Source organism: Athene cunicularia, assembly GCF_003259725.1.
Source record: "Athene cunicularia isolate RWA chromosome 2 unlocalized genomic scaffold, athCun1 chr2_part1, whole genome shotgun sequence".
Classification (NCBI taxonomy): Eukaryota; Metazoa; Chordata; class Aves; order Strigiformes; family Strigidae; genus Athene; species Athene cunicularia.
In genome coordinates this window covers 11,781,990-11,789,295 of record NW_020799095.1, presented here as the reverse complement: position 1 = coordinate 11,789,295, position 7,306 = coordinate 11,781,990, and positions in this window count along the sequence as shown.

The following is a 7,306-nucleotide window of genomic DNA, read 5'->3' as shown; positions in this document are numbered from 1 at the left end:
ATCCTTTCTATCCTTAAAAAAAAGTGTTTGTGTTCTCCCAAGTTCAGAAAAAAACCCAGAAGAAACAGGAATGCTCCTTTTTGTAAATGTCTGATATCACCTTTTGGAGAAGAAAATTGATTGTGGCAGGGAGTTCCAAGAGTATTTTCAGTCCTTGCAGCTGTGTTTGAGACTCTAGCTGGGAATCACATGTATTTGCTGATGTTCACTTAACAATTGATGAAGTGATCACAATGATTGTATTAAAACTGTAAGTGCCTCACCAGGAGGTTTTGTTGGTTTGCCCATGATCATTAGCAGGAACAAGAGAATTTGCTTCATTCCTTCTGATTTGTAATGGTTTAGAGCAGAAAGTTCTTACTCTGACTTACTGTAGAGAGCCAGTTTTGCCATGCGTGAAGCTGGTAGCTGAATCTGACTAAATGCATGTCTGTCTTTATTCACAAGGCTGATCATGTCCAGCTCAGTTTCCATCACACCAAATCCAAATGGTCCCTTAGTAGGGAATATCATTGTGTCAGGAGTAATCTGGGCAAGTCACTGAGGCGTAACGCAGACAGGCCCAAGATTCAGGACAGCCAGAGAGGTCAATACTCCCACTGCATGTACAAGTGCCGAAACTACAGGCGTAGATTAGTTTGGATCCACAGCAATGTTTGTATTCAGAGATAATCCACAAACATATTTCTAAGACCTTACGAACATAATTTGGATATTACACTGGTGTTACAGGATTATAACCTTTTTGTGTTCAATGGAGTTATTCCAGTTTTATTTGGAATCTGAGTTATTTTAAGCAGCGTTACATATTTGCGAAATAGTTTGAATACCTCAGGTTTGTTTCTAGTAAGCTTTCACTCTTGGTATCAATGCCTTGCACAGGATTTTATGAGAGAAACTACATTTGTTTTAACAGTTAAGTTTTTATAGCTGGAAGCAATTTTCTTTAGTGTAACATTTCAGAAGCCCTTTATGGCTAGCAATATTTCATCGAATGCCTGAAGATTGAGACCTATTGCATGACTTTATCATGTATAAAGCTTATTATCTGACATAATTTGGTGCATAGAAAGCTTATTTATTTAAAAGGTCATACAATCATATTTCACCACTGGTAATGGCATTTTTATCCATTTAATACGTTTATCCTAAAGCATATTTATTCCTAATGCATTTTATTCTGAAGCCAGTTAATAACTTTAACTCTTCAAGGGGCTCTTAGCAGAACAGAGAAGCCAGCATTTCAGAAGAAGAATTTGACCAGTTGGGCCTAATCCAGGAGGACACAAGGTCTGATACAGTGTTCTATGCATCATCTCTTGATACAACTCAGCACCTTGAAGCATTAGGCCTTAAATCATCTTTTGGCCCCCAAGTTTGCTAGGGTGAGACAACAGTTGGGAAAAAAACATTGCACTATATAGAGCTACTGAAAGTCTGATCCTCTCCTGGCCCTTAAACTGCCAGCTATCCTTTGGGTAGTTACGGGTGATAATTCTTGGGGCCAAAATATGTTTTGGTATATTCCCCAGAGAAATTTTACTGATTTGAATACAGTTGCCTTTGTTTTACCTGGATGTAAAAAAGCAGTCCTCTCTCTTGGGACCAATGCACGGGGACCAATGGCACCAGTAATGAAAGGCTGCTTGTTTTCTACAGTCTTGGGCTATTTAGGGCCCAGATGGAGGTGGCATTTGCTTCTGTTCGTGACTGAGCTGAGTTTTCTCTGGGATTTTCCTTGTAAAATAAGCCAGTAATCACAATAAGCTTGTGCTGCTCCAGAGGAGAGAAGCAAAGGCAATATGCAAAACCTTGCAGGAGCTGTGGGTGACAGTTCTGACTCATGTCCCCTCTGTGTGACCTGCGGAGTTTTCCCAAGAGGAGGAGAAGGCATTATCTGCATCTCTGCTCTGCCCAGGACTGAGCTTTGTGTTTGTGTCACATCCCTCCAAGGATTAACATAGTTTACAAAGAAATAAATGCAAATGGGATTTATGTTTTGGGGGCCTGGAGGGTTCATAATGGAAATGATGGAGCTGAGCTACATGACTTCTGAAGTAATGGTTTTGATCTGGTGACAGCAACGCTGCCACACTGGGAATGTCCTGGCCAGCACCATGTCACACAGTGCCAACATGATCGCTGGCAGACTGCAGCTTAGCTAACTTCCTAGTGAGCATCAGTGCTTTGAAATAAGATGCTCTGTAGGACACTGATATAGGAGAGTTTGAAAAAGGCAGAAGAAAATCCAGTCTTAGACGGATGTTTACAAAAGACAGCAGAGGGAGAAGCGCAGTTGCCCCTGGAGAGAATTGGGTGGTGGGGAGAAGGGACTGGCAGCTGTCAGAGCAAAAGGCAGCAGTCATCTGCTGACCGTGCCTTCAATACAGCGCTGCTGGTGTCTTCTCCGAGACAGGGCAATGTGTCATTAGAAATCACCTGTAGTTAAGTCACGTAAGTCTCAGTGTTTCAGTGAAAGGGTAGTTCTTTCTGCATCCTTTGCACAATCCATTCTGCTTCTCACCCAAAAATTGTGATTGGCCCAATCAAGCAATAAATATTCTCATCTTTGTTTCATTAGCTGCTGATTTTGTTTCTGGGTAAAGAGATGATGTACCAGCAGATTAAGTAACTTAACAGCGCAAAAAGGAAAAGGTAGGCACTAATATTACTGCCATATAATACAGGCTTAATTAATCCAAAATTAATGCTTTGTCTTTCTGGGCTAAAGGTCCAAGTCCTCACCTTCTATAAAAATCTGCAGGGGCAGCAGAGGCTAGTTGTAATATGTCACTACTGCATGAGGTTATTTCCCATCATTTTGACCAGCCTAGAAGGCCACTTGTATTATTGATTTCTGTGAATAAAAAACACATCTGCAATAACAGAGAGAAAAGCAGAAATGTTACGTGCTTCAGGCAATAAACCAACTGCTAAAGAGCTGAATCAGGAAAAAAAGTTACCCTATGGGCAAGTTACTATATAACTGTCTATTACGAGCTTTTATATCTTCCTCCAAGGCTCTGATACTTGGCACCGAGAGACAGGATATGAGCACGGGGGAACGGCTTGTGAGCCAGTTCCGCTGTTTCGGTTATACTTAGCTCCGTGACTACACTGCTCCCAGTACCTAAGCTAGTTGCATTCGTGTCATGTAGGCATGCCCTTAATGGGTAGGCTTTAAATGATTCTATATTTAGCTTTTGCTTCTTTCTAAAACGTTCTGCACACATTCAGCCTATGAAGGGATGCAATGACAAGCTAAAGACCTCAGGGACCTCCTTATCAGAATTTCTCTTCAACAGAGAGAAAAAAAAAGTGCAACAATCTGAGGAGTTAGATACATATGTGAAATAAGAACGGAGAATAAGTAGGGCAAGGGGGTCAGAAAACACTGTGTAGGGCTTGACCAAAGCCAACTCTAATCGAGAGAAGTATTTCCACTGGCTTCCCAAGGCTGAGATAGATGAGTTACTGCTATTTATATCATTTAATGTAGGAAAGAAGTCACGGTTATAGCTATCATTATAATGACTTTTAGAGGGAAATATTTAAGCTAGTAACTGAAGATAGCAAGTAAATCTTTGCTTTAAAGAAGCTGGAAATGTAAAGATAGGTTTGGTATCAGTTGCTCACTTAAGAGAGATGTACTTGTATGAACTAGATCCACCTGCAGTTGTGGAGCACAAATTATTCAGGACAGACAAATTACTGAGGCTTTCAGAAGAATCTCGTCAAACAGACTGACCAGACAGAAAAACAGTGACAAAGTATTTTACATGGGGGAAAATAACTTCTATTATATGTAAACTACCACAAGCTGTAAATGACCAGGGTAGAGAACTTGGTCTCACTGTAGATCTGTGCAAATGTCAGTGTTGTTCTGAACATTAGTCAAAAAGACAAGTAGGTTAGGAATTTTTTCCTGCGGTAATAAGGAACAAAGAAACAGAAAACATCAGGAGCTGTCGGGGCATGAAAAGATGTGGTTCCTTGGCACTCCTCATGTAAACAATTTTTTTCTCTTTGCAAAGTGTATGTTTGGGGATCACATTAATATTATTGTAAATGCGCCAGACACTGAAGAAATTCAGCTCCTCCAAAAGCAGGCAAATTCTTGCTGATGGAAACTCCTATGTTCCTGGATGGTGTGTGGATGTTTACTGGATTAGGAGGGCCTCTCCACAGGGACAGAAAGGTGCAGGCATTCTGTCCCAACCTGAGCAACCACCAGCATTTCAGGCCTGAGGAAAAAGAGTCATCAGCCTCTACATACCTCTGGTGAGGTGGCCAAAGTGCATCCTGTCCCACCATTCAGTATCAACTGCACTTAACAGTTAAGTCACCATTAGTTGGTGCAATACTGTTGTGCTGTCTCCCACCCAGAGGTAGGAGAATCTGCAGTACTGTTGGGAGTCACTCTGTAACCTCTGAAATTTAAACATGCAGTTTTAGCTGCTCCACGTGTGGGGGTTAAGAGAAAAGAGGGGGAGATGTTTGTGTTCCTTCCCAGGGGTGGGAAGGGGGTTGTAGAAGCTTTCTGTCCCACCTTCGGTGCTTTTTCCCCTCCCCTCTCACTTCACGTATCGGTGCCTCACTTCAGTCTGTTCCCAGAAACACAAGTCTTCTGCAGAGAGCAGCAGCATCCTCAGTAAATGGAGGCTGAAGGATTCAGAGGACTGACCAAACACATGGATTCCTAATTGCTCTTCAGGTGGTCATCCTAGTGCCTGCCCGACCTTCGGGTTGGAGAGGTGCCATGCTGCTGTGAGTGCCAGCAGTACACTGCCTCTCCATAATGCCAGGATTCATTTTGCCCTTCGTGGAGGGGCGACCAGCACAGAGGGAATCACATCTCCTCATGGAGATCAGGGAATACCCGCTGAGCATCACGTCTTGAGGGGAATGTTAGTTGAAGCTCAGCAAGTAACACTAAAGCTTTAGTGGTCAAGATAGGGTCAAAGAGAAACTCCTCAAGTAGAAACCCAGGCACCACGATTTGGTCAGTACCCAGAGCCACAGGTGCTGCCAGGCGTTATGCCCAGTATTTGCCAAGTATTTGTTTGTGTGGGTTTGGAAGAGGTTAAGTGGAAAGAGGCTCCAAGAAAAATTCGGCTCCTGTATTGCAACCCTTTGGCAGAGCATTGTCTTCCCCCAGGTTACAGGGCAGAATAAAAATCTTGATGATATCTGTCTCGGATAGTTTTCTCCTCCAAGCACTGAAGCACCTCTCTTGGACTACTCCGGCAGTCCATACCTTCGTGCTGACCAGCAGACCTGTAGCACAGAAGTGGACAGGGCCATTTCTGAGACCATCTCCATTAGGAACTCCAGGATTGCACCATCCCATGACTACCCACAGCCAGCTCTACCTGCTAGACCTTCTCAGGAAACACACTTTCTGGCTTCCTCTGGTGTTGTGGACAAGCACCCTGAGTGGAAGGCTGGGTGGTGGGCCCATTACTTGCTTTTGCCATACTCCCTCCCTAAGAGAAGTGTTTGGCTCTTGCAACGCACGTGTGTGTGTGAAGCCACCTCAGGGAAAGAACCAGAGAGGATGTAGTACAGGAGCCTAGGGAGCAGTCCAAGGTCATTAAAGAAGGGGTTGATCTGAGATACGAAAGAGAAGGAGAATAAAGGCATTCCTGAAGATGGGTGGGGAGTGGCTCCAGAGCTGCAAAGTGCAGCACCAGATGCTGACTGAAACTGCTATAATGATCCCCAAGAGTCTTAAAAGCAGATGGTAGGAGATACTAGAGGCTGGAATCCCTCTGGGAGGGCCAAATAGGAGATACTGAGATTGGGAACAATAGTGTGATGGCCTCTCCCTATGGCACCCTACAAAGCTGTCTACGTCGCCTTTCCCATTTGTCCCGCTAGGCAGGAGCAGCAGCATTTGTCCTTGCCCACAAAGGAAGTGGAGAAGCAGTCCTTCCCTTTATTGGCCACTCTCAGGAATGGAATTCATGGACCCGAAAAACCTGGAGCCTCCCTTTAACACCACAGACTGCCTGCAGGCCAGGCAGACCTTTAGTTTCAGTGCCAGGGCCTGCATACTCATCTCTGAGTGCTTCCACCACTACCTGCAGATCGAAGTCTCCTGCCTTATCCAACAGCAAGAGCTCAAGTTCTGTAGTTTTTTCAGCAGTCTCAGTGAACATCTAGGGTTGGTAACACCCTGGTGAGTAAACACTACACAAGCATTTGCTTTGCGGAGATCCAAAAGTAACAAAAAACCATCCAGAGACACAGAATGCATGAACAGAGAGGACTTGCTCTGCTGTTGTTCCTGATGTTCAGTTTGGTTTCCTAAGAGAATTTGATTTATACGCTACTTCTCCTTTGAGTTTGTTGGCCAGTTTCAGCTGTTGAGAGATCTGACATGGCAGGATAGGCTAATCTGAAATACGTCAAGTATGTGCTTGGTCCATGAAGCCTGGCATCCAGGCAGAGCGGCAAGAGGGAGCCCCAGCCAGATGTTCTGAGCACGGGAAGGGAGGGTGGGACATCACTGCGGCCGGTACCTGGCCATGGCCAGGGCAGAAAGCGCTGCTTGGCGGCCAGCCAAGCAGGCAGGGGCTGCGTGGGAGAGCGGAGGACAACGTGGCAGGGCTTAGGAAATGTAGTTTGGAGGTGGTATGGGAGGAGAACTGGGAACATGAGGAGGACAAGAAGCTTCTGCTGTAGGAAACCAGGGCTGGGGGATGGAGGGCCTGGAGATGGTGGTGGGTGCTGTGTGCGGAGCAAGGGGAGAGCTCGACGCCTCCTGGCTGCTCGGTCACAGGCAGAAAAAAAACAGGAAAACTCACCCATTTATCTTACTCAAGAAGTGAGGAAGCTCACCCCAACTGACCTGTTTACTTCATTCGAGAAAAGAGGAAAGTCACCCAAAAGAGGAGGCGGTAAACTACATTTAGCTGCGTTTAGCCGCCGCTTGTTAACCTCGTTTAACCCCGCCGCCTCCTCCTCAGTCTGGGGGTCACAACGCACCGCGGAGCATCTGCCTCTGCCTCCCGGGGCCGAGGGAGCACAGAGCTTCGCTTCGGGTTGCGCGTTCACTGAGCGGAGACCCTTCCAACCCCCCCTTTTTCTCCTCGTGGTGGGCTTTCTTTGTGGGTTCCCTCCCGGGAGCGGGAGAGGGGGGAGGCAGCGGCCCCCCCGGCGGGGACATCCCCGCGTTAGGGGTCAGGCGCCGCAGCTCCTCCGGGGCGCATCGCTGCGCCGCCGGAGGCGGGGGGCGGCTGTGCCCGGAGGCTTGAACTGCCTTGGTTTAGGCAGAAGCGGTGCGTGCAGGCAAGCCCAGGGC